Genomic DNA, 26,275 nt, shown 5'->3' on the forward strand with positions numbered 1-26,275 from the left:
GAAATCCAGAGAGAGCTGGGTAGTCAGTGACTTAAGAACACAGGATCATTTTTATATGCCTCCCTAACCCCCACTTTTTGGCCCCATGGGAAGATGCTTTATGGTAGGATGAGCAGAATTAGCTGCATATATAAATTCTTCACTGCCCAGCTCACTTGACACCTTTATCTGAATTGCCCAACAGGCTGGGAAGATTTGGCAATTGATGATTTGAAAAGGAAAGGCCCAGATCTTCCCCAAGTGGTATTTGTTCTGTCTGTACAGACAGGGCCATGTCCATGTCTCTAATTACTCAACTAGCTGCACAGATAAAAACATTTGTGTACAGAAAGCAGGGAACTCAAAGTATACAAATGATTCACACCACCTAAACAACTGCAAATAAAGGCCAGCCCAGCAAAATAAGGGCTTCTAGAAGCCAAAATAATTTAATATGGGCGGAAATGGAATTTGGCAATCCACACATCAGACTCTGCTCCAATTTTGGAAGGCATGTCTTCCAGCTGCCTCATCTTAAAAAAAAAAAGTAAACTCTGACCCTCTGCATTCGATTCTCAACCTCTTGCTTAGGTACACACAAGTGAACAGATGGGTGGGGGGAGCTGAAACCTCATCTTTTAAATCTTACCCAGCACCTACCCACAATCTTTCCTGATTATTTTGGTTTTAAAATTTCCCAGGGCACGGCTGCCCAGGCACCCCAGATTTGTAATCCCAACCTTCACCAAGTCCTGACTCTTCCAGCATCTGAGAGGGTGCATTTGGCAACTTGGAAAGTAAGAATTAACTCTCTCATCTCCAAACTATACACTCCCCCATGTAGAGCTAGGAAGGGCTAGGAGAAGGGCCCTCTCCACCTACCCCAATTCAGAAAGAACACATTAACAAATCCAGAGTTGCTTCATTACCGAAGTCCACCAAGAAGCAAAGAAATGGATTATTAAAGTTCTGGGAAAATAAACAACTTTTATCTTTTCGGGGATATAAGCTCAAAATATAAAGGTATGTGGGAAGAAGTAAGTCATGTTTTAAAGCAGATCTTCCTGGAGATGTTAAGAAATATTTTGAATAGAAAATAACTAGGTCATTAACAGTAAATACCTTTTAAATATTTAGGGGAAAATGAATTCTAAGAGAATAAAGGCTATTTAAAAAGCAAGTCCAGGGATGTTTTCATGTCCCCTCTTAAGTAGTCCTAATACAATAATACCACCATCGCCTCGTGATATTATGATTACCATTGCTGGTTAATAAAGTGGCTGCGCGAAAGGTGGCTGACACTCAGACCCTCAGTTCACCAGGTCCCCACCGCGGGGCTCCTGACTTCCCAGCGTCTGGGTGGCAAAGCGCATCTCTCCCAGAGCTTAGTTTCCAGCTGCAAGGCCCCTTTTTCAGGGGAGCTCCTGAAACCAGGAGCAAACATGCCCCTGCGCCGCCCTCTGTGCTCCCCGGCTATGGGGGGGCCACTTACCCGGCTTAGCCTTGCATTGCTCCGACGCTGCGGCGCCTCTGCCGGCCCGGGAAACTGGGGGGAGCCGGGGAAAGGGGGATGGAGACCCAGGGGCAGGGGTAGCGGCCGCAGCTAAGGAACCCAGCGGGGCGTCGGCAGCCAACTGCCCGGAGCCGAAGGGGGCCCTGCAGGGGCTCCGCACAAGGCGGGTAACATTCCCGGGGCGGCAGCTGCTCTGTGCGCAGCTCCGGATCCAGGAAAATCGCTCAGGTCCTGGGTAGAGGAGCTCCAAGCTCTCTGGGCTGCCTCCCGGCTGCTTAAAGGGACACCTCCCCACCTCCCACTCCGCTTATTGGTGAAAATCTCGAGCCACAGGCCAATCCTAGGCCTGTTCCCAAATTGAGATTTCAATCAAGGGAGCTACTACTTTAAAATTAGAAAGGGCTAATGGAGTGCTGAGCCACCTTTCAAAAGCAGAAGGACACAGGCTCTCTGGCCCTCAGACCAGAGGTCCTGAGAGCTGGCAGTGGCTGGAAGAGAAAGATTCGACTGTGCCACGCACACAAGGAACAGGGGGCATGCTGGACTCCTAGGCTTCACCCCTCCTGTGCCCCCCTCAACCCACTGCTGTCCTTCAAGGCTCATCCAGTTTATCACAGACACTGGAGGCCTTCGTGGCTCTCTGCTGTTGGTGCTCCTAAAGCCTTTGCTTATGTCTCTTTTCAGCCACTCATCACATTTTCACTTTTTTGCTTAATCTGTCACTCCCTTTACACTGTAAATTCTACCTAGGTAGGAATGTTTTTATCAAGACATATCACTCCCTACCTGGAACGTCGTGAGCTCTCAGTAAATGTTTGTTGATTGATTGAATAAATGAATACACGAAAGAATGAACAATGGAAATATGTCCCATGTTGGCTGTGCCAGTACAATTGTTAATTAAGAGAGTAGTCAAAAGGCCAGGCATTAATTTCACACAAAACTGTGTTCATATACGGACTCTCCCTCTTACAGGTAGGTAACCTGCATTTTAGTTTCCTTGTCTGTAAAGCATGATCATGAAATTTACCATCTCAAAGGGTTGTAGTAAAGATTGCATGAGCTCATGTTTAGTCCAGAGGAGGCGCTCAGTCAATAACCTCGGACACCTGAATAGTCAACAGCTGTTGTTATCACTGCAATTAAAATACATTTGCTGGAGATTTGGACTGAGTCTGACTGCGGATTTGACTTTGTAGTGAGCACAGTTATTAATGAAACAAACGTGAATTAAGTGCCAGCTCAGTGCCAGGCCCCATGCCAGGTACTAGGATCATCAATGAAAGATAAAGTCCTTGACCACAAGTAACCCATAGTGGTGGCAGGCGGAGGAGGGGAGAGAAGGAAACAGACGAAGTGAATTATGCTAAATGATATACAAGCAAAGACATATGTAAAGGAATGTTTATTGTAGGATAGTTTATAATATCAAAATAACTGAAAACATAATTATCCAATAATAGAGGACAACGTTAGTAAATTATGATACATCCATATGATAGAATACTACACAGTCATGAGAAAGAAGAGGAAGAACTAAGTGCACCAGTATGCACTGAGCTCCACAATACATTGCCAAGTACAGTGCAGATAGTAAAACATATTTCTGCTGGCACAAAACATCTTCATGTATTACGTATGTGCACATACATATGCTGTATATGCAAAAAGTACTTCAAGAACCATGCCTAAGAAAATGATAAAGGTTGTTGTTACTGACAAGGTGATTTGAGGCCTAGGCAGATCTAAGAGGATAAGGACACTGACGTTTCATCATATGTCCTTGTATATTATTTGAACCTTTTACCATGAGCTTGTAATAAGGTCCTGGTTCTGGCAAAATGGCAAATGATGACAACCTGAAAATTCCAACTCTTCAAATACCTAGACATGCTAGATAAAATATAACAAAAATTATTTTAAATGCCTAGCTGACTCACAATAAAGAAAGGAAGGCTGGGCACGATGGCTCACACCTGTAATCCCAACACTTTGGAAGGCCACACCAGGAGGATCATTGAAGCCGTGAGTTCAATATCAGACTTGGCAACATAGCAAGACACCATCTCTACACAAAATAAAAAACTAACTGGGTGCAGTGGTGTGCACCTGTAGTCCTAGCTACTTAGGAGGCTGAGGTGGTTGGTTCGGCCCAGGAATTCAGGGCCACATTGAGCCATGATGGCACCAATGTACTTCAACCTGGGTGACAGCATGAGACCTTACGTAAAAAACAAAAAAAACAAAAAAAACAAACAAAAAAAAAACCCAGGAAAATACCAAGAAATAAAGAGGTAATTAAAAACAAGAGTAAGAAGCATGCAAAGTTATGCTGTGGCTATGAGAGAGAGGGAAGAGTGGTTGGTGGCAGACAAAAGGGTTGTCTTGGTTCCCTAGGGGTTAGGACTGTAATGCCCACACAGGAGACAGACAGTGCCTTGGGACAAAAAGAAGCAGGAAGCTGTTACAAGACCTTTGTAGAAAGCCAAAAATATTCACTGAGGGCTGCACCGTCAATGAACAAATAGATTGGAAAAACTGACAACCAGCTAGGTAAAACTTGTCTGTCTCTACCTGTATTGTGGGTGAGAGGGAAATGTTTTAACTGAGAAGGAGAAATCCTAGGGCTGTGTCTTTCATGAGATTCTAGGAATAACAAAAGTCAAAATCAGGAAGTTCTGACTAAAAAAATTAATATTAAAATTAGTCCTGTTCGTGACATGCCAGGAATGCCTTATAGAAACAAATGAAGATTTCTCTGGCCACTTCTACAATCCAGGCTACAACCAATCCCACGAGCATGAGATCCCAACGGTAAATTATACAACATCCAAGAAACTGATGTTACAAGTCAACAAACAAAAGAATAAGAGGCTCAAGAATTACAGGTCATAAAACAACTGAAATTCTGAAAAGGAACATGGAATGAGAAAGTTTATAAGGATTTAAAACACTGAAGCTAAAATTGAAACCCTTAAAAAACAAGACATGATGACTACTCCTCTCCATAGATCCACTACAATTAAAAACTCAAAGGACAGGTTAAATAGACACTAGTAAAGAGAGAAAAGTAGATCTCACGACACTACACAAATAAAGCACAAAAGGATAAAGAGTTGAAAAATATCTGAAAGATAAAGAGATATGGAGAATAGAATGAGAAGGCCCAATGTATGTGTAATAGGACTCCCATAGGGAGAGACCAGAGAAATCAGGAAGAGCCAATAACTGAAGATATGATGGTTGAGAATTTTCTGAAATTTTTAAAAATCATGAATCCTCCCATTCAAGAAGCACAAGCCATCTCAAACAGGATAAACATAGAACATTTGCAAGTATTAATTATTCAAAAAACAACAGTTAATAAAAAACTGAAGTGGGGAAAAATAAAGCGGTGTGATAATGCAATGACAGTGGTAAGTAGCAGATGGCACTTTGTAGTCCGGAAGAGAGGCAACTTCTGCCATCCCACATTTGAAGCTGGACTCTATTTTCCTGAATTTTTCATCCCCAAATATAAGGAATACAAAACAATAGCATGTTCTTGAAGACTTAGCTTTGTATTCTATGGTGTCCAGGTGCCCAGGGCAAAGTGGCAGAGATCTCCTGGGAAAGATGCATTTATTCAGCCACCAAACAAAAGCAGTAAAAAACAGAAAACAAAACAAAACAAAAAGCCCCAAGTCCCTGCCCTCAGGGGTCTTACTCTGGTGGTAGAAGCAGCTATCACGCAATGGAGAACGTCATAATAAGGGAATAGAAACTGCTATGGAAACTCAGAGGAAGAATGTCTCAACTAGCTTTGCAGGGAGAGGTGGTAGCTCAGGGAAGGCTTCTTGCAGGAAGTCACATCTACAATGAGGGACCTGGTATCTTTAGGGGAAAAGATTAGAATCAGATCTGCCTTTAAACCTCAGTACTGCCACTTATTATCTTGTGACTTTGGTCAGGTTGTGTAACTTCTCCAAGCTTCATTTATCTCATCTGTAATGGAATTCTTATCACTAGTCTTGGGGCTGTTTTGAGAATATATATTAAGCATGTAGCAGAGTGCCTAGCCCATAATTAATTTCTACTAAATAGGTATCCAATATTATTATTAGATAAAATCCAGTGCCTGGGTAGAAAAAAAAAACCCTTCTGTTTTCAAAGATGATTCTCTTCTAACAGTTAAAGACAGAGACTTCAGTCTACTTTCATGAAACTACCCTGAGAAATATAAATCATTTACTGAGTATCTATCATATGAAAGACATATCATCACCAAAATACAGAGTTATCAGACCTGGTCTTTTCCATAAAATAATTTCAAATCTACTTCCCAAAATACAACTAATAAGGGCTTCCTATGTTAAGTGTCAAATAAATGATTTTCTCCAGTGTTAAATCTTGAATCTGTGACAAAATTCTTGTTCATATCATTAAACCTTCAGATTCCCAATTACACATCAAGTTGAAAGAATTCAGCGTCAAGCAGGAGGAGGATTAAATGGGCCCTCCTCAGCATTACTCAATAGGTTTGTGGATGATGGGGATGATAGATAGAGAAGAAACTTGTAAAGTCCAGCCAAACATTGCCGGGCTGTGCCAGTGCTTGGTGGAGAAGAACACAGACCTATCTAGCCAACCTGGGGGAATTGCCGGAACTGAAGTGTATGAGATTCAGTAATGGCAAAGGTTGTGCCTGCCCTTTGGAAGAAGCACTGAACTGTAAAGTCTTAGGAAAGAATTGGGCAAGGGCATGCTCTTCCATTAATTCCTTCGTGCACTACATAACAAACATTAATATAGTATCTACTATGAGATATAGTTTACCATGTAGGCTGGGTACACAGGGAGAAACAAGACTAAAACACAATCCCTGCCTTCAGGAGCATAAAATGTAGTAATTTGAGATCCTCTTTTCTTGAAAAACAAGGCATTCTGACATTCTTCCTTCTACTGTCCAATGAGTACCTAACTTTTGTAACCATCTTGAGTATACTCCTGGGAGTAAACACCACTTGTTTCACAATGGAAATAGATCTCATGTCTTGGGCTAGCATCAATTGATTAGTAGTGGCTTCCTGGAGTGCTGACTTCACAAGAAGTCATGCTGCGTTGGCAGGAAAGCACGCTATGATTGGTTAGTGATGTCTGTCATGTGGATGGATAAGGAGTGACAGCACTAATGCTATAAATTTGACACCTTCCATCTAGTCCAACCCCCTCATTCCACAGATGAAAAAACAGAACAGATCTTTCTTTTTTCCTGTGGCATTTAAATTCAGCAACACTTGCAAGGGCAACCGAGGAGAACCTCCATATCCGAAATGTTGCTGAGAGAGAAAAAAATCTATAGCTTAGAATATTTCTGATGAGCTTTTAAGATATGAACTCAAATCCTTGAGCAGCCTTTGTATTCTGCAACAAGCTGACTAAATGGAGAAAGCTAGTAACTCTGATCTCCCCATTAGCTACAAAGTGTATCCCCCTCCACATATACAAGATTATATTCAATATACATAATTTGAGGATGCTTGAGAATTTAAAATGCATTGAGGGACAGAAATGTCTATAAACTGAATATATTTCAGAAACACAAAATGAACAAATACATAAAACAGCAATTAACATGTTATTTAAGAAAGGACAAAGATTTTTATCATTTTATTCTATTAAATGGTATAGATATCATCAGCCAAACAAAGGAAAAGAAAAGCTCTTATTTATTTTCATACAGACACTTTATATCCTGGGGACTCTGTAACAGTAACTAAGGAGATAGGGTTTGTCCCCATTCAGCAGGTCTATGCCCAATCTATCAACACTTACAACCATCACCCAGTCCAATCACAAAGAATCCAATCCAGGCTCCTTGGCTGCAAAGGACAGAATGGTAAAAACAGACAACAGATAAGCAGTAAGTCCAACCTCAGCCTCATTCAGATACAAAGAACAAATTGTAGCATTTGATTAATATGCCAGCTCTTCTGTCATGCCAACTGCAAAGTGAATTTTCTGGAAAACCAACTCCTTGAGAAATAGGTCTAATTAATTCAGTTATATAAACTCCAGTGAAATATTAGGGGGAAGGGACAGGAGACAGAGAGTGAGAAGGAGGCTAGGAAGGAAAAGGAGAAGGAAGGAAGCAAGGAAGGAGGGAATGAATGAAAATAAGTGAGAAGATCATGAAAAGGATGCTCTGGAGATCCTGGGTTACTTTAAGAATCAAGGCTGGGTGCGGTGGCTCACACCTGTAATCCCAGGACTTTGTGAGGCTGATGGAGGTGAATCACAAGGTCAGGAGTTCGAGACCAGCATGGCCAACAGGGTGAAACCCCGTCTCTATTGAAAATACAAAAAATTAGCTGGGCATGGGGGCAGGCGCCTGTAATCCCAGCTACTCAGGAGGCTGAGGCAGAAGAACCGCTTGAACCCTGGAGGCACAGGTTGCAGTGAGCCGAGACTGCGCCACTGCACTCCAGCCCCGGTGACAGTGTGAGACTCTGTCTCAAAAACAAACAAACAAAACAAAACAAAAAAACCCAAAAGGTATATTCTGACTTAAGACAACAGGAATCATATTTATACTTCAATCAAATGCACTGTTGAAGGTATAGATAAGAAATTAAAAGACGGCCTACTCAAACAACTCTGTAATACATACATTTGTTAGACTAGTTTCAATCCCCCCCAAAACTCAGTCATTGGCATATCACCTTCAGTGTATCTGCTAAATCTGCTTTCACTAAGTACCATGTTTGTCATTTGTCATATTGAATATACCTTATATTATTATTTATAATGAATAAACAAATTGTGATACATCCACACAATGAAATAGCACTCAGCAGTTAAAAGGAAATGAATAAAGCTGGGCGTGGTGGCTCATGCCAGTAATTCCAGCACTCTGGAAGGCTGGGGCGGATGGATCACCTGAGGTCAGGAGTTTGAGACCAGCCTGGCCAACATGACGAAACACCGTCTCTACTAAAAATACAAAAAAATTACCCGGGCATGGTGGTAGGTGCCTGTAATCCCAGCTACTCGGGAGGCTGAGGCAAGACAATCACTTGAATCTGGGAGGCGGAGGTTGCAGTGGGCTGAGATCTTGCCACTGCACCCCAGCCTGGGCAACAGACAGAGTGGGGCTCCGTCTCAAAAAAAAAAAAAAAAAAAAAAGCAAATGAATAGATGCAATGAGACAGATGAATTTCAAATATATTATGCTATATGAAATGAGATAGACTGAAATGGCTATATACTATATGACTGTACTATGTGACATTCCAGAAAAGGCACTATGTGACATTCCAGAAAAGGCACAATTACAGAAACAGAAAGCAGATCAGTAGTTGCCAAGAGTTGGGGATGGGAGGTGAGGATGCTCGAGAATTAAAAATGCCCTGGGGGCGGGGGCAGAAATTTCTATAAACATACAGGTAGCATGAGAAAATCTTGGAAGGTGGTAGAACTGACTTGTATTCTGAGTGAAGGAGTGGTTATATGACAGTATATTACTCTATGCATACTGTATATTACTATATGCATTTGCAAAAACTCATGCAAGTATAAACTAAGAATTAATTTTATTGTATGCAAATATAAAAAGTGGAAAACAAAAACAGACAAAACCCCAAAACTTAAAACCATCCCTCGTAACATTTTGGTTTTAATTATTCCTGTATTAAATATTTGCCTGTTATCTTACTTGCTACTTGCTCTTATAAAGATGTTTAATGAATTGCTCAAAAAATAGTTCATGAGGTACTGTTGCCTGCTAAAAACTGTGAACCTAAAGTTGCTCTTTCTTCATTAGAAAGGAAAATGATGAAATTTTAGAGGTGTGTCAACCCTAACCCTCAAAGGAGACCTCCTCCTTGATGCCTTACAAGGTTTGGAAGACTTAAAAGAGAATGTTTGTAACTACATAGAACTCAATGTCAGTTCTCGAATTGACCCTGCATCCCCCTCACCCACCTCACACTTTGGGAAACAGTGCTATAGATCCAGAACTCCATGAGGGAAGAGATTACACCTGTCTTATTGTTCACATCATCCTCAGTATCTAACACAGCAGGCACTTGATAAATATCCATAAAATGAGCATGTGAAACCTCTCTGCAGTGTCTCACACTCCACCCTCCAGGTGAGAAAACTCCTGAGGCAGCGCAGTTCATCACAAGCCGGCATTCCTCCACTGCAGATCACAGAGAGCAAGTCCAGCCCCTCTTCCGCTCAACATCCTTCCAAACCTGAGCCTTGTCTTCTAGCAACTCAGTTCTGTTAAGTGCTGCTTGTGGGACATTGTTTCAAACCTTTTTTACCACCCCAGCCACTCAAAATGTGACATCCAATTAAACAAGAACAAGGAATTATTGTCAATATTGTCAGGTGAGATGTAGTTACGTAAGAACACATCCATGCTTTCCAGAGAAACATGTTGAAATATTTAAGGCTAAAATAACACAGCATCTGAGATGTGCTTTGAAACATTTAGGAAGGAAGCAGGAAGGTGGGATAAAGGAAGGGAGGTCAAGCAACAGGAAATTTGGACATAGGAAGAAAATGTAGCTAGACTTCGATAATTGTTAAATCTGTTATGTGGAGATACATTGTACAGCTCTCTCTTTTTAATTTATTTTAGAGACAAGGTGACACTCTGTCACCCAGGCTGGAGTGCAGTGGCATAACAATAGCTCACTGCAGCCTTGAACATCTGGGCTCAAGCCATCTTCCTACCTCAGCCTCCAAAGTAGCTCAGACCACAGGCACATGCCACCACATCTGGCGAATTTTTAAAATTTTTGTAGAGACGTGGTCTTGCTATGTTGACCAGGCCAGTCTCAAACTCCTGGCCTTAAGTAACCCTCCATCTCAGCCTCCCAAAGGTCTAGGATTACAGCTGTGAGCCACTGCACCTGGCCTGTACTGTTCTTTTGATTTCTTATTATGTTTGAAAATGGTCTTAGTAGTAAAAAACCTTCAAGCATGATTTGTCCACGGCAGGGTGGAGTGGGTTTATGCCCTCCTCATTCCCAACACATGATTTCAACATCATATTAATTTGATAAACACTGAACAGTTGACCAAAACCTGTATAAGATTAGTTGTTTTTCTTTTCGTTTTTTTGTGTGTGTGTGAGATGAAGTCTCGCTCTGTCGCCGAGGCTGGAGTGCACTGGTGCAATCTCAGCTCACTGCAAGCTCCGCCTCCCGAGTTCACGCCATTCTCCTGCCTCAGCCTCCCGAGTAGCTGGGACTACAGGCGCCCGCCACCACGCCCAGCTAATTTTTTGGATTTTTCAGTAGAGACGGGGTTTCACAGTGTTAGCCAGGACGGTCTTGATCTCCTGACCTCGTGATCCACCTGCCTCGGCCACCCGAAGTGCTGGGATTACAGGCGTGAGCCACCACACCTGGCCAGTTGTTTTTCTTTTCATTTGTGTTTTTTGTGTGTGTGTGTGTGTGTGTGTGTATGTGTGTGTTTTCTTTTTCCTCTACACATCTTTCACTACACTGTCTATTCTACAGCTGGGTAATTGGGTGTCTGACTTCAAGGGCAGTTCTGCTCATTTTTAAATTTTTCATTCAGCCTTTCAATAAACAAATCAGTACCAAGGGCAAGTACCTAGATCATTCCTACTTGTGCAGATATTAGGGATTTGCAGTCTGCTTCTTACTGCCATGTACCATCCATTCTATACATTTCTAAATGTTTCACTATGACTGTCAACAAAAGAACCACCCTGGGAATTTGACAATTCCATAGATTTCTGGGCCTCACTCTTGGAAATTCAAATTTATTATGTTTGGAACAGGATCTAGAAATTGCATTTTTAAAGCTTTCTCAAAACCCAACTAATATATTTATTATTTCTCCACTGTATCATTAAGTAGGTTAGTAAATTGATAATGAATTCTAAAGACTGAATAGAATCTCTTGGCTACGTTTGTGGGAGGGAAAGAGGGAGGAAATTGAAATATTTATATTATCTAAATTTGACTGCCCCTAAATTGAAAAAGCAAACATTCCAGGACAGAGGGGAAACAGATGCCTCTTAAGCTCTTAGAGCATTTCTAGAAGAGGTAACTTGTATGTGCAGGGAATCTAGGTGTCAGTATTTGCATTTTCTGGGCCTAAATCTTGATGCCTCTTTTCTTGGTAGTTGTGGAAAGAGTTTTTGGCCCTCTGTTTTTAGGCACGTTACTTTGGAGGTGTACGCCACATTTGGCCATGCTGACGGGAATCCACTGGCTCTCTCTTGTGTGCACTCTCTCTCTCTTTCTCTCATTTTCTCTTTCTGAACCTGCTGCACCAAACACTCTCCTTTATGTGATGTCTCATGTTGATAAACTACTATCCTGCCTACCATTGACTATCTCCTGAATGGTTGCATGACTTTTCACTTTGGGGAGCTTTTTCTTTTTGTTTTTTTGATCTGTTCCTCTCCTCCCTTCCCCCTGCAAAAAGCAGCACTGGGAAGATAGAGGTCACATCTTCAAGGCTCTCTAGAATTTCTCACAATGCTTGTAACAACGCTAAGCCAATTGTAGAAACTTACTCAATCTTTACTAATTGATGGCCATAGAATCCCCACTTACCACTCTGAATAAGCGGAGAAGAGGTATTGCATGCTACTGCCAAAACCCACCTTCAGAGTGAATGACTTGGAGCAACTTGCTCGCATTCAAAGAACTATTAATATATCAGTAGTTACTTACAGAAGAGAGCACTCTCTCTCAGGGTCAAGTGATGAACAATTACCATAAGCTGCCAATCATAAAGTCTCAATGCTCTTTGCATTGTAGTCTCTTTGCTGCTGCTCCCCTCTGGATATAAAGTTTGAGGTTTCCAGTTACTGAACTCCTAGTTAGGTGACGGAATTTGGGAGGTTTCCAAAAGAAAGCCTTACATTTCCATTGCCTTTTGAACACTCTGCCCTCATCTGGAAGAGCAACAAAAGAATTTCAAGAATTTGCCTTTCCTAGAATGATCAGCAGAGGTAGAGGAATGTAGAGCAACTATTAACTAAAATAAGTTAAATCCAAAGACGTCATTTATCCCTACTGACCCGATTGCCCTTTACCACGGAATTGAAAATTCATAATTGAACACTTTTAAAAAATCTATTTATAATATGAAGCTTTCACCTTCAGATTTATTTTCCAAGATGAATTCTAGAATTGGTGCTTGTAAGACCTGAATTTACCAGCTAATGTACAATTTCCTTTCATTTCTGTAATTATCAGCAGGTCAATTTATATGACTCTGGTAATTGCAATGCGTGGGGTTGATTATTTCTCAGAATTATCTATTCTAAAGAATAAATAATTATGGACAAAATTGAAAGCCTGAACAAAATTGAAAGCTATGGATTCACAGCTTTCCTGGGGTGGCATAAAAATTACCAGGCTGTAAAAAGTCAACCTTCAGTCTGTCCTGATTTAACTCCCTAGTGAGTTATGCCAATGAGACCAAACAGAGGTCCACAAGTTACCAAGCAGAGTACTACAGCCTTGGGAAGGCAGAAGTCACATCTGGTAAACATATACTGTAAGAGATGGAGTATACGTGTTTCTGGAAAACTGTAACTCATAGCAACTCATTTTCTTGATGAGGGTGGCAAAGGCCTGTCAGTTATGACACCACCCAGGTCCAGCTTCCATAGCAAATACCACCACATGATCACAGAACTCTTTCCAGCTGGGCCTGGAACCAGCCTCAGAATGTTTCTTAACACAACTCTCTGATAAAGAAAGCCCTTATTTGGGACAGGTGCAGTGGCTCAAGCCTGCAGTCCCAGCACTTTGGAAGACTGAGGCAGGCAGATTGCTTGGGTACAAGAGTTCGAGACCAGCCTGGGCAACATAGGGAGAACCCATGTCTACAAAAAATATAATAAATTAGCCATGTATGGTGGTGTGCATGCACCTGTAATCCCAGCTACTTGTGTGGCTGAGGTGGGAGGATCTCTTGAGCCCAGGAGGTCAAGGCTGCAGTGAACCGTGAATGGGCCACTGCACACTTCAGCTGGGGCAATGGAACAAGACCCTGCCTCTAAATAAATAAATAAATAAATAAATAAATAAATAAATAAATAAATAAATAAAGCCCTTATCAATTGATTCCAACTGGCCTGCAAGATGAACTCCATTTGCGTCCTGCTGAATTAAATGTGGTAACAGTCATCCCACTTCTCCTGTGCGCTAAAGCCACACTTGCATTTCACTGAAAACTTTTTTAAATATAGCGGGGGGGAGAAAGAGAGAGAAAATAGAACAAAAAAAAACTGAAGAACATGTATATACTTAAATCTGTCCTGCCCACTGTTTTTAGAAATCATTAGGTCCCCAAGAGCCACTCTTTTCTGGGTCCCTGAAAGTTCTGAATGTTTTGTCATTCAACCTCCCCGCTTGCTCTCAAGATTCTCTCAGAGCAAAGAGAGGAGGCTTCTTCTCAGTTTTCTTTGACGGCTCCTCTTTCTCTGCCCTTCCTTTTCAAAGAAGTTTCTGCCATGGGCCCTGTCTCTTCTCAGAGCCTCCACTCTCCAAAGGCAAGCTCATTTTGGCTCCTTCTCTCCAGTGGCATCTATCAGGTTCTGTCTGCTGACCCCTCATTTAAGTGCCTGGCAGGCACTGTTCTAAGTGTTGAGGATGTGGCTGTGAACCACACAGACACATTCCTTGCTTGCATGGAACTTAAATTCTACTGTGGTACAGAAAGACAATAAGCAAATAAGTTCCAAGGGTAAAATGAAGCTCAATGAGGAGACAGAGAGGATGGGGAAGGCAAAGAAGTGCTAGAGGAGAGAGTGCTGCTAACCTCAAATTTCATCTCCAGCCCAGAAATCTCTCCTAAGGTCCATACTCAGGTGTCCTAATTATCTTCTGGGTGTGTCTGCCTGGAAGCCCCACAGGTGCAAAGTCAACTTTTCCACAACTGACGCATCATCTTCTTCCCTCTAAGTTCCCTTCATCAGGGGAACCATCTACCAAGACTCCATGTCAGACGCCAAATGCCACCCTCAACCTCTCTCATCCCCTCCACATCCAAACAGCTTCCATGTATCTCCAATGCTCTTTGCTTCTCTATTGCCCTTCTCTGTTCTTGATGCAATGCCCCGCTCCAGGCACCATCATCTCTCTCTGACACTGCTGAATCGGTCTTACTAACTGGACTGTCTGCCAGAGATCTTGCCTCTCCTCTTTTCACCCACATCTCAATTCTATTTTATATACTGTGGCTGTAGTCATATTGCTAAATGACCCATCTGATCATGTCATTCTCCGCTCAAACTCTTCTGTGACTCCCTTGTGCTCTCGGATAAAGAAACCCAACTCACAAAGCCCTTTGAGATATGACTCTTGCTTACAATGCCAACTTTCTTTATCAAAATTGTCCCACAGATCCTGGTCTCCACATTCTTGCTAAACTGAGCTGTTTGCAGGTCCTCTCGGGTTCTTGCTGTTACTATCACTGCTTCCTGAAACAGATAGGTTCTTACCCTTGAGTAATGTCTTCTTATATGCCAAGTCCCACCTTGGACATGTGGGAAGCCTTCTTTGACCACAGGAAAGCCCTTCAGGGGCCCTGTCTGTGGACTGACACAGCAATTAGCATGCTGTCTGGCAAACCATAGGCATATAATGAATATCTGTTGAATAAATGAATAATTCAATTGACAAAAGCAATGAAAATGTCCCCAAAATAGAGTCTTCTGGAAACTGAATCAACTCATGTAATTGTGGCTAACTTATTTTTGGTCTCACAATTCTGATTCATGGGTCCTCAGTGATCTAAGCCTTTGAGGGAAACAATTCCCATGTTTGGGGCAAGTCATTTATTCTCTCTGTGCCTCAGTTTCCTCATTTATAAAAGCAGAAAAATAATTTCTGCTTTAGGGACATGTCATGATGAGGAACTGAGTGTGTAGAAAGACCCAGCACACTGCCTGGTTCACAGTAAATGGCTCTGCAAATGGTAGCTCTTATTATTTAAAAAAAAAAATTTCTGCCTTCGAGTCAGGCTGGGAACACAAACACTCTCTGAGACTGGTGTCATTTTTCAGCAGTCATCACACCAAGGGGAAAATGAAGAGAATAAGGGAAAATGCATCTTCTTTATCAAATGCCCTCCTTTCCTTTGAAGATCGCCTCAGCACTTTGGACTTGCTATTCTGTTTTTATTCTGAGTTCATTTAGCTTTAAGCTCACAGTCTTTATTTTAATACACACTGCATTTTAACAAGTAGGTCAAAGCCATTTTATACTTGCAATATGATTACCATAGTAATCGCTGTATTTTATAACCTGCAAAATGCTCCCAGGGAGACCAGTAGGGACAGCTACAGTTTGTAACAAAAATAATAATTTCAGCCCTGCAGAATAAGCTCTCTTAAAAACTCTCTTGTTGCAAGTATTAATTTTTGAGGCTCCCATAATATTTGGAAACAGCAAATGCTAATGACTAAAGACTTAGTCAAGAGCAGTTAATTTCAGTAGCTTTATGTTTGGAAAGATGATAATAATAATAGTAATAGTAATAATAATAATGATAATAGCAGCTAATGCTTCTAAAGTGTTTGAAGTAGATTATCTGCAAAAATTGTCTGACTAAGTCCCCCACCTGTACGTGTGCTTTGAGTAGTCCCCTCCCATACTGACTCTGGGTTTGGCTATGTAACTTGCTTCAACCAATGGAATTTTGCTGCTATTGAGAACCTTATGACCACAGACTTGAGAACAAGCTCAGTTGCTATTAGCCCAACTGCCATTATACTAATCATGTAAGCGAAGCCATGCTGGACTATCCAGCCCCAGTCAAGGCAGCCCAGATGAGAAGAACTGCCCAGCCAACCCAAAATCATGAGAAATAACAGATGTGTGTTTTTTTAAGCTACTAAATGTTGGGATGTTTTGTTATACAGCATATGCTAACTCATAACAGTATTTATGTCATATAAGGCATTCCTCAAAGGGCTTTGAACAAAGTAATTCATCTCTCTACAACAAACCTTTGGGGGCAGTACTATTATTTATTTCATAGATGAAGGAATTAAAGCACAGAGATCTGGTAACTTTGACCAAGGTCACACACAACTAGAAAGTGACAGAGCCAGAATTTGAACCCAGTCAGTCTGGCTCCTAAACTATACAACACTGACTGTTAACATATTCATTTTTCTCCAATAGAAATATTTATTTTATACCATAGTTATAAAAAATTTATCAATGTCAGTAGTTATGTCAATAATCAAGACCACAAAATCCTATTGTGCCCTAAGGAAATCTCACAGGAATACATTTTGGACCTTGAACACAGTAGACCAAAAGTGTGCCCACCCATCCACACACCAAATTTCATTAAAAGATTCTCACTGATACATATGACATTCAGAATTAACTTCAAAAACATAAACTGAGTAAGGTTCAATCAGACTTTATTCATTTACATTTTTAAGTTTTTCCTCAATTCTTCATACATTTTATTTCAGTCAACTGAATTACAAAACAATACAAGCTTTTTAAATTCAAAATCTAAATTATATAAAGTAATAATGATTCTCTCTCCTTCTCTTACCCTTCAACTTCACCTTGCTAATGTAACAAACTATTAATAATTTAATGTGTATCTTTTTATACTCTTCCTCTAATCATGCAAACACTTATTAAAGGCCTACCAAGTTACTGTTCTTTAACATTGAAAATAAGAAAAAAAAAAACAGTTGGCTACAAACTCAAGAGCATATTTAACAACCTTGTCATTCAAAGAAATTTTATAAAAGCCTTAGTTCATTACAATCAAGTATCTTTATTAACTGTATTTTAATTCTCAAAAGTAATAATTATTCTTTCACTTTATACAATCAACAGAAAGGTTAGCTTTCACAACACAAACCAAAAGCCAGTCTTCTGCTCTATTTGGTCTAAAATAAAATTCTTAACCGAAAGTCATTACTACGCCTTTGAAAACTGAAGTCTGATTCTCAGAATGGCCATGCTAGAAGGCAGCCCTGGAGGTCCAAAACAAGTCATTGAAATCACAAACGAACAACAACAACAGAAAACCCAGCACATGCACAAATACAAAAACGGGATACTATCCCACTTCAGGACAAGAGAGTGTAGCTGACTGGAATAAATTATCTTAGAAGACAAGAGTGTCAGTATATATTGCATGTAGATAAGAACTATGAGATGTCAACTTCTATCAAATGACAGCATCCCAACATATCGCACTGTAATTTTTAAAAAATCCAACTTATTTTTATTTGGATCAAAAGGTTTTACCCCACTGACAAATAGCCCATATTAGTCCATTTTTACACTGCTGATGGACATAATTGAGACTGGGTAATTTATAAAGAAAAAGAGGTTTAATGGACTCACAGTTCCACCTGGCTGGGGAGGCCTCACAATCATGGCAGAAGGCAAAAGGCATGTCTTGCATGGCAGCAGGCAAAAGAGAATGAGAGCCAAGTGAAAGAGGAAATCCCTTATAAAACCATCAAATCTCATGAGACTTATTCACTACCATGAGAACAACATGGAGGTAACCACCCCCATGACTCAATTATCTCGCCCCAGGTCCCTCCCACAACATGTGGGAATTATGGGAGCTACAATTCAAGATGAGATTTGGGTGGGGACACAGCCAAGCCATGTCATAGCCTTTCTAGGGAATATGTAAAAAGTCAACACTAACATAGGAAATGTTATCTTTGTATCTGCTTGGCTCCATTTTCCTTCTTCTTAAATAACATGCTATTTTAAAGAATCTGTAGATAAAGAATGCGATCAGTGGGGATGGTGAAGATTCAATTCAGATTTCGTAAGTACTCTTAAGAAAGAGAGGTCTCCTGATCGTTCTGTTTGAATAAGATACACATGAAAGTGATGCAACCCAATCTTTCCATAACGGAATACATACTCCACCTTTAAGGGCACCAGAGCCCCATTAAAATTTAGGGTAGAGCTAGTGAGCACTCTGTTAGAATATATGTACATATATATGATATACACCGTAGTTTTTTTCTAAGTCCATGATTAAGCCAGGAGTCTCTAACTTGGATAAGTAATTAAAGGATCATGATGAGAGAAGCACTAATTTACCACAGGAGCCACCACTGAGCTCTTTGTTTTACTAGTTCATCCATTCAACACCAAATGGATCTTACTGAGCGTCTACTATATGCCAGGTCATGGGACAAGTCTTAGGAATATAAGAGTGAGGGGGACATGCAGTGGAACAGAAGATATACCCCAAAGGAATGAACAAGAAGATAAGAAGATGGTACAGCTGCAGTGGAGCTACAGAAGGAATTTTCCTCCTAACAAGTCTAATTAGACTCTTCAAGTTAACATGAAATGTTTAATAATTGCAACTATGGGATTTCTCAGAATTCATTCATTCATTGAACACTCCTATATGCCAGGCAGTGCTGGAAATACTAAAAGAATAAGACATGGGCTTTGCCTTCATAGGGTCCTCAAGTCAACAGACGAATATGAACAAGAACCTGGTGGTACGGAGTCACAGAGGAAGAACACACAACCTGGTTTTAGGGAGGAGGTCTCCCCATATAAGGTACATCTAAGCTAATACTTTAAGCCTGAAGTTCTTTTGGACTTTAAAATGGAATTCCATTAAAAATATTTCCAGCCAATGATAAAAAAAAAAATAAAGCTGCTTCTTATGTTGAGTGAGCAAGTACCTACATAAGACCTCTATCACAGTAATTGCCAAATTTTAACGTGCATAGGAACTCCCTGGGATCAGGTTAAAATGCAGATTCTGACCCAGTAGGTCCTGGGTGAGACCTGAGATTCTGCATTTTCAACTAGTAACCAGGTGATGCTGAGGCTGAGGACCACACTTGGAGCAGCGAGGCTGTAGCACAAAACAGCCCTCTGGCCAACAGATGTGTTGTGTTTGGCCCATGTAGTGTTCCAAAACATCTCTATTAGCTGCTGACTTTTTAAAATTAGGACATTTTATGTAAAAAGCAGAATTTCCTGTTTCTTTTGAGAAATTTAAGATCAGACCAACTGGGCGCTAAATTTTCACAAGGCAGTGGTAAGCCAGAAACAGGGGAGGAGACCTGTGATCTTTGGTTTCTCCAGTTCCTTCTACTTTCATGGGAGCTCTTACCTCCACTGACTTCACTCTACATGCCTTCCACCCCCTTAGGTATTTGTAACTCAGGTTCTAGCAGCCTGAAACTTAACAGCGCACCAAACCACCCAACATGCTTCCAGAAGTAGTCCGCTCACCTGGCAGGAATTGGCACCATTAATTTATACTAAGAATGTACCTATAGCTTTGTATGGAAACAGCACAGCTCTCTGTTGCCAAATTCATTTGGCTTGGCAAATGCCTGAACTGCTCCAAGGTGGCATTTCAGGATACCCCATTAAGGGGATAACAGCATTTATGGAAGGACCTGTGTGGACAGTGAGATTGCACAGCTGGATCCTAAGAGCCCACTCTCATTCTTTAAGATGTCAGGAACTGAAGGCATCTGGAAACACTTCTCAAACACGAGTCTTGGCCAGAGGTGGGGGAGGGACTCCACCTGGGGAGAACATGTTTGTCAGCAAATGTGTGAGTAGGCGCTGGCAGACAGAGTGCACATCTTTTCATGGCAGAATATTAATCTGTGTGCTGGCACTTGGCTATTTTTGTATTTGAATGATGTCTCTTCATTTGGACCAGATAGAAATGTTCCGCTTCATGGTTCAGACTTCTGCAATTGCCAGACGCCCTCATGAGACATCCCTGCTATCCACATATTAACAGACAAAGTGAAATGGACTGGTAAAATTTTTAGTATCAATTGATGAAAAGTATACCAGAAATCACTTATTCTCTGATGCTTCTGATGCCTGATGTGTCTGTCATTTCCTATGATGAGCAAGATCTATTATTACAGTGGTAGGACCAGAATTAGGGCTTGTAAAAAAAGAAAATCAGATCAGTTTCTTGTGTTTGTGCCTGCCACCATACATCTTGTTCATCATTACTTTTCTTTACTGGGGCCATATTTATGAGCCTTTCTAGGGCTTGAATCTATCTTTACCTGTCATTGCTGAATTGTTAGACCAAAACAGCATTTTCTTAGAGTCAGTGACATGAGAGAGAGTAAAATTTAAAAAATAAATAAATAAATCATTGACAAGGAATAAATGCTTAAACCTGAGCCAAAAAAATGGAGTTTAGGGCATATGCATATTAACATATACACATGATCATGCCACACACAGACATATTAATTTTGTGAGAATAAGAACAAACAAGGAGAATTCATATCCCCTTGACTCAAACAGAGTTTGGGAATGTTAGGATAACTCATCGTATTTGTGTTTGTTGGCTGATAGTGTTTAAGTCTTAACTTTTAAAAACTTTCTAGGACTGAACCTTGGCATAAGTGACAAACACCTAGGAAACTGCTCTAAAAACCCATTAGCCAACAATGCAGGGAAGTCTAAATTGAACTAAGTGGATCTCAGAAGTTCCTCTCCGATGGTTACCCATAATTCTTAATCATACGGTCTGCAAGTGAATGTCATTGTACTAAGCACAATATGGTATTTGCTCATCACAGCTGTGGCTAAATGATCCCATGGTTATCTGTTCCATGTTGGTCTTCCCTTCCAGAATATAAAACTACATGATAGCAGGGCCCACACTTATCCATCACTTCAACCCCAGATCCAGCCCAGCACCTGGAACACAGAAGGTACTCAAATATTTATTGATTCATTGAATGAACAGAGATGAAATTAGTGGATAAAACTAAGCTAGGAAACAGTTACTGCTGAAGGAGTTCAGGAGATACTACCGCGAATATGTCACTTTGGTATGCTGATGATTTCAAACTGAGGGCACTTGGGAGACAGTGGATATAAGAAGGGGCTTTCTCTGGGCTCCTCTTAGTTGTCTGAAGACAGATACTGCAAAAGGGAGTCAATTGTCATGAATCCTCTCCCAGGGAATCTTACCAACCAGGGAACTTTGGCTTATAGGAGAAGAGACCTCCAGGTGATACCACACCCAGACAGATTTTTGTCACAGCCTGTTCTTCGGAAGGCCTACTCATCTTTCCCAAGAATCACTTACTGTCTCCTACGTCGCCCACCACCTCCTATCCTCTTCCCTAAGGAAAGGGTATATAAGCTTTCAAATATCACTGGGTTTGGGATATTCACTTTTCTTTCACGTGGTGCCTTCATGCACATGCATATCTTTATTCTTGTTAATCTGCCTATTGTCAGTTTATTTCATAAACTCAATTATTGAACCCTCAGAGGGTAGAGGGAAAGTCTTCCCTCCCTGACACTGTTCTTAGGAAAGTTGCACTCAGAATGGGACTTACTCAGAGAAATACAGATTTACTATTATTACCTATAAGGATGGCATTGATGACATGGCATAGAAGACAGATAGGAGCAAGTAGATCAGACAGGATTCTAAAAGATTCTAGCTAAACAGAAAGTCGTTCCTAGTCTGTAAGAACTAGAGTCAGATCCTAATTATCACCATTGTGCTTTTAAGTACCAAATGCTAACTTGGGAACTTGAATTTGGAACTCAAGTCAAAATGATAAGGTTGACCTCTTTTTAAGATTTACTAAATCATCTCTCTTTTTTTTTCAACTGCACTTCAATCATTTTTTAAAGCTCCCAGAACTATAGGACATTCAAATACTCTGAGGAGCAATGACTATATCTAGAACCTTAATGAAAATTTTAAAGGTTGATTTTATTCTCAAGTGCTTCAATAAAAACAAGAACAAGAACAACACTGAGGCCCAAGCAAGAACTCAGGTAGGGTAGTGTGAAATTCAAATGCAAGGTAGATGGATTCCTGAGAAAGGGAGAAAGTCAAGTGTCTTGGCATTCTACAAAAATTTACAACATGTGCAACACAACTGTGCCTATGTCGTTTGAAAGAATCTTTCATTGTTTAAAATTGTCAATTGTGGATAAACATGTTGCAAAAAAAGATAAAGAGATTGACCACACCACAGCAGTTTTAATTGTAACCATGAACAGAAGATAATGGCTTCATTTCTTTATTCTTTCAAGGAAATAGGGTTGTATTTGTTACCCATAACAACAATGACAGGTTCAACTTCTGGAACCACCAAACATAAACGCCTAAAAACTTTCTTTTACTCTTAGCTAAAAAATAAATCCATACCCAACAGAGAAAGCTTTGTTAGGCAAGAGATACTTAAGTGTGAATTCCACACAAAATTGGGTTTGCTTTTGGTTGCAGAGATGTGCCCTCCTTAGGTAAATATAATGGCAAGATACAGAGTACTCTTTCCTTGGAAAGCCTTAGCTCATAAGAATATATATCAGTGAAGTACATTTTTGTAACAGAAACGAATAAATGTTACAGTGTGCACCTGAAGTTCAACTCAATTCCAGAAGAGCAGTTTTCAGTGGTAACATCTAAATCAGGTACCCAATCCAAGCATTTTTCAAATGGCCAAAACTGGAGTAATAGTATCTTTTACACAAATATCTTTCAAATGAATTATGGCAATATAATCTAAGACATGCTCACATTTTCAAATAATAAAACATAGGCAAAAATTTAAATAACTGTCTTGCATCATTGCTCTCATAGAAATTATGACAACTGTCTATAGAAAATTAGGATATGGAAAGAGGAGGTTGTGGATAGCATTAGTCTCCCAAGCCAAGACTCAACCACTTCATCTAACACAAACCTGGGCATATCTTAGGTCTTTTCTGCCTGACTTTGAACTTGAACAATGAACATCTGTCTTTTGTCTTCTTTAAAATGAAAGAATTAGATAGCACAATCTAGACAGTTTCAAACAACTGTAACTAGAATACTTTTCCACTATATAATTAGGTTAGACAAAGACACCACATGAATAATATTGAACTGTTGTGATAGCCTTCAACACCACAGGAGTTTAACAACCCCACTGGGAATCAACCCCACTGGCAGAAAAAATCTTAGAAGCTGTGACAACATGTGAGTCAAGATATCCAAAGTTAAACAGGCTCTCACTTTAATATCTAGAAATAATATCTAGAAAATGTGTGGCCCTAAGAGAGAAAGTTTTTGAAAAGGTGCCATTTTCCAACAATCTCAAAGGTCATTAGAGTTAGCTGGCATGACATTTAGATACCTTAAGAGACAAAGAAATGCAAACCCCATGCAGGAAATACAGAGCAGCCTGGAGTATTCCAGACTTCTATAACATCTAGCTTAAATCTAAGGGTCACAGGCTATCTATCTGACCACTCACTTTATTAATTTATGAAGTCAACGACATAGTAAATATAAATAGGACTCAGGGTATCCCAACAGCATTAAGGACAAGAATCCAGTTTGCGTTGCACCTGAAGTTTTCAATCATCGTGCAATCTCAACCAGCTGACGAGGTATCCTTAGAAGACAAGTGCTTCCTTAGTGAATAAGCACCTTTTGACCTCAGAAAGGTTTACAATGAGGTACAGACATGTCTAAGGGAAGCTTATCACAAAACTTTATATTGTTTGTGTTATGAAATCTGTAAATATTTTGCACTTAATCACTTTAACATTTAAGAGAATTTGGCCCATCCAAATTACCGGTTGTTTTTGTTATTTCAATTTAAAACATCTTGTTATTCCAGTTTACTTGAGTAAGGAGTACAGGCTTATTTGAAACTAAAAAAAATCTCATGAAATTTACATATAGTTTTAGGATATTTAGGTCAATGTTCACCACATTTATAAGTTTGATTTATGAGAATTATAATAATTATTAAAAGGGACAGGAAAAGATGTTTTCCTTGGGGAAGGAAGAAGCCAAGCCAGATGATTTAAAAAGAAACCAATTGCTTCGTGTTTATGAATGCATCTCAAAATATAAAGAGTTATTTATGTTTGTAAACGCAGACTGAAGATTTATAAACGTGATAGAATAGTAAGACTGAATGTTGAACTTTAGGAAGAATTGGTTAATTAATTGAATGTTAATTTTTAAAACCAAAGCCACCTGTAAATAATCTTTCCTTTAAAGAAAAACTGCCCTCCAGGGGCTCAGAAAACTCATAAAAACCTCTGCTTGTAAGGTGGCCTCCAAGGGCTGATGTGAAGGCCGCAGTAGGGATTGGGGCTGATTAATATGTGGTAATGTAACATGTCTCAGGGTAGGCCCAGTATATCAGCTGCCAACAAGTACGAAATCCATGCTGCAGGCCAGGCCCTGTGCTAAAGCACTTTGTAGACGGCACCTCTTTGTTTCATAGAGCAGCAATGCAAAGCTTAGGGACGTTAGGTAACCTGCCACGATGACAGGAAAGGGACTTGAACCCAGTGCTCTCAACCACCACCCATTTGCCTCCTATAAGAAAAATATCCCATCGACCTAGTGAATTTCTAGAATCTTGCTACTCAAAGTGCGGTCCAGGGAACCATCAGAATTGGCATTGCCTGGGAGCTTTTAGAAATGCAGATCCTCAGCCCTACTGAATGAGGGTCTGCAGGTGATTCTTGGGCACGTTAGAGTATGAGAAGCAGTCTCCTGGAGCAGGGATTGGCAAACTTTTTCTGCAAGGCCAAAAAGGAAAAGCATGTTGGGCTTTTAGGGCCGTGTGGTCTCTGTTGCAACCACTCAACTTTGCCATGATACACAAATGACTAAGCATGGCTGTGTTTCAGAGACTCATTTTTACAATAATAGGCTGAGGGCCAGATTTGGCCCATGGGCCACAGTTTGCCAACCCATGATCTAGTGTACAGTAGCTACACCACTGAGATGGATATGTTTTCTGATCTGCTAGAAGAAAACTGAATACCTTCTCCACCTTGGAAGGCAAGCCCAGCCAACTCCTCTTTCACTGGTAGCAAGCAGCAGATTCACAGTAATACCATTTGCCAACCTCGTCCAACACTTTTATTTTCTTAAGGTCAGAAGATTACATCTCAGTCTTAACATCATTTTCAAATGGTGGGCCCAATATTGAAGGGGACAGTGGAAATTCACCCCCCACCCCCCCAAAAAAAGAAAAGAAAAATCCTTTTTGTATAAATAAATCAAATGTAAAAGATTTAAATGCAGTAAGATCTTTGGGGAGTTATAAAGAATTGGCCTTGTTTTTCAGTAAACACGATTGCATAAATGCAACTGGCTTTAGCACATTAACAGACTGGAATGCCTCAAATTCTCAAGAACTTCTGAGCCAGTTCCTACACGATGATTAAACATGCTGGACAGCCATTCCGTAACTGGACTATTTTGCTCCACAGATTAGCCCACTCTCGCATTAGGGAGCACATTTATTGCTCAACTCTGAGTAAAGGCCATGCATCCCATTGCAAAGTCTCAACTTTTCCATCAGATGTTCCCACAAAAAATCTGAATACAGGATTTAAATCAACAGGAATTGCATTTTTTCTTCTCTTTCACTTTTCCTGGTATGAGCAGGAAAGGGGCTTCTCACAATTGGCAGGGAACTCGGCAAAAGAGGTTTAAGAAAGGTTTTGTGAAGGTGCTGTAGCCAAGCAGTTTCATGTCCTCCACTTATTCAGGAGAATTTGGAGAAAATAAAAATAAGGTAAACCAGGCAACTGAGGAAAATGGTGTTTATCATGGGCATTCATTAAGTGATTACCATATGCAAGGTGCCATGTGCTCAAGCCTTCATGAGGAGTATCTACCTTCATCTCCCCACATTTCTACATGTATTATGAAGGAGAACCAATATAGAGAGGAAGAAACCGAGGCACAGTGAGATCAAAGGTCACAGAGCTAGTGGAGACAGTGCAT

General features: G+C 40.4%; 1 protein-coding gene across 1 annotated transcript in view; it reads right to left on the reverse strand.

Moving 5' to 3' along the window:
• The window catches only part of PRICKLE2 (prickle planar cell polarity protein 2), a 174,236-nt gene extending 172,467 nt beyond the window's left edge, over window positions 1–1,769 (reverse strand). The window contains exon 1 of the mRNA XM_063703891.1: window positions 1,472–1,769. The gene's annotated coding sequence lies outside the window, so the exon portion shown is untranslated. The remainder of the gene's footprint in view (window positions 1–1,471) is intronic.
• Window positions 1,770–26,275: the final 24,506 nt, after the last annotated feature.

Source organism: Gorilla gorilla, chromosome 2 (genome assembly GCF_029281585.2).
Source record: "Gorilla gorilla gorilla isolate KB3781 chromosome 2, NHGRI_mGorGor1-v2.1_pri, whole genome shotgun sequence".
NCBI lineage: Eukaryota > Metazoa > Chordata > Mammalia > Primates > Hominidae > Gorilla > Gorilla gorilla.